This window comes from Schistocerca piceifrons, unplaced genomic scaffold (assembly GCF_021461385.2).
Source record: "Schistocerca piceifrons isolate TAMUIC-IGC-003096 unplaced genomic scaffold, iqSchPice1.1 HiC_scaffold_1094, whole genome shotgun sequence".
NCBI classification, from domain to species: Eukaryota; Metazoa; Arthropoda; class Insecta; order Orthoptera; family Acrididae; genus Schistocerca; species Schistocerca piceifrons.
The window spans coordinates 225001-227500 of NW_025726901.1; positions in this window are offsets into that span (position 1 = coordinate 225001).

Here is a 2500-nt window from a genome sequence, read left to right on the forward strand (position 1 = left end):
CACAACCAGACCAGGAGGTCCATGCGGAAAATACAATATCCCACCCTTTCGACATCCACCATTGCGCAGATCAGGCACCAACACCCACACATGTCCTATACAACGGTGCACCCAACATCACAATAGTACCTCCTGTCACAGCGCACAAACAATGACATGAGTCAAAGACACAGGTCTGACACAAGCATAGAATTGGAGCGCCGCCTCTAATAAGCCAAAGGTGCATCCTGACGTGACAAATCTGATCATGTCACAAGCATTCACTTACTATAATCACTATCAACGAACCTGCCGCCCCCGCCCCCCCCTACACCTTTCCTTACAACAACGTGTAACCTAACCTAACCTAACCTATGTTGTACCTTAACCTAACCTATGTTGTACCTTAACCTAACCTATGTTGTACCTTAACCTAACCTATGTTGTACCTTAACCTAACCTATGTTGTGCCTTAACCTAACCTATGTTGTGCCTTAACCTAACCTATGTTGTGCCTTAACCTAACCTATGTTGTGCCTTAACCTAACCTATGTTGTGCCTTAACCTAACCTATGTTGTGCCTTAACCTAACCTATGTTGTGCCTTAACCTAACCTATGTTGTGCCTTAACCTAACCTATGTTGTGCCTTAACCTAACCTATGTTGTGCCTTAACCTAACCTATGTTGTGCCTTAACCTAACCTATGTTGTGCCTTAACCTAACCCATGTTGTGCCTTAACCTAACCCATGTTGTGCCTTAACCTAACCCATGTTGTGCCTTAACCTAACCCATGTTGTGCCTTAACCTAACCCATGTTGTGCCTTAACCTAACCCATGTTGTGCCTTAACCTAACCGATGTTGTGCCTTAACCTAACCCATGTTGTGCCTTAACCTAACCCATGTTGTGCCTTAACCTAACCCATGTTGTGCCTTAACCTAACCCATGTTGTGCCTTAACCTAACCCATGTTGTGCCTTAACCTAACCCATGTTGTGCCTTAACCTAACCCATGTTGTGCCTTAACCTAACCCATGTTGTGCCTTAACCTAACCCATGTTGTGCCTTAACCTAACCTATGTTGTGCCTTAACCTAACCTATGTTGTGCCTTAACCTAACCCATGTTGTGCCTTAACCTAACCCATGTTGTGCCTTAACCTAACCCATGTTGTGCCTTAACCTAACCCATGTTGTGCCTTAACCTAACCCATGTTGTGCCTTAACCTAACCCATGTTGTGCCTTAACCTAACCCATGTTGTGCCTTAACCTAACCCATGTTGTGCCTTAACCTAACCCATGTTGTGCCTTAACCTAACCCATGTTGTGCCTTAACCTAACCCATGTCGTGCCTTAACCTAACCCACGTCGTGCCTTAACCTAACCCACGTTGTCGCCTAACGTAACCCACGTTGTCGCCTAAACCTGCTCTGTAATTGTTATACGACTCGTTCAATTAGTGTAGTGTTGCCCACCCGCAACCCTCGCAATATAGTTCGCTACTCGCACTCCCCGCTCCCCTGTGTATCGCTTCATGTTAAACACCTTGCAAGTCTTGCTCACTTTCCACATGCTCCTGCTGTACACTGTAATGTGGATGGCAGCAGGACGTACATGCCGCCCCTCCCCACGTCCCCACCTTGCCCCCTGCCTTCGCAAGCTGGTTGGTGAGAACTTTGCATGTTCAATGCCCTCCGCATGCGACGTACTCAGGCTACGTTGTGGTGCGGCCTGTGTCAACTGTCCGCTAATGTCGTACGCGTAAACCACAATCTGTACTGCACATTCGTCCTTATGTACTGAATGATACATCGTGGCACATGTGTGACCGTACAACGACTGCGCCCAAAAACGGCGGACCATACAGTGCAAATATTGTGCACGCAGCTACGTGTCGTCTCCCTATGAGAGCTGGATTGCAGTGTGGTACGCCATAGAGACGTGTGGGAGGAACGGACGCCGTGGATGGCGATCAGCATGAGCTGTCTGTTGATGTATTCGGACCTAGTCGTCTCTCCTCACACACCGTGATGGCATGGTGCACCGCGTTCCATATCTGCGACATGCTACAGAGGCCGGTTGACAGTCGTTCGAGCAATGGACATCGCATACGTACGGGGGCCACCTTCCACGTATTGTCTAGGCGTGCACATTTTGTTGCGTGTATGTGGGCAGACGTAGTGTGGCGTGACACCTGACACAGGCATGCAATAATCGTGGAAGTTGCAAATGGCGATGGACGCCTGCGTTTTCTGGTGAAGTTACGCAAATGAACAAATGGTAACCTGTTGTGGTGCGGTTGTTCTCGCTAGGGGTGAATCGGTGATGGCGACGATAGGTTGAGGTACTAACCGGTTGTTCCAGCGATACCCACCATGCCGACGAAACTGAACGGCATCTGGGTGTGAAGCGATACGCGGCGGTGGCTGGGTGGGACCGTCCCCGGCCGGTGAGGGGGCGCCTCCCGGCGTGCTGGCCGCGCGGTGCGTGGGCGCACGCGCTACAGCCGGCTGGTGGGGGCG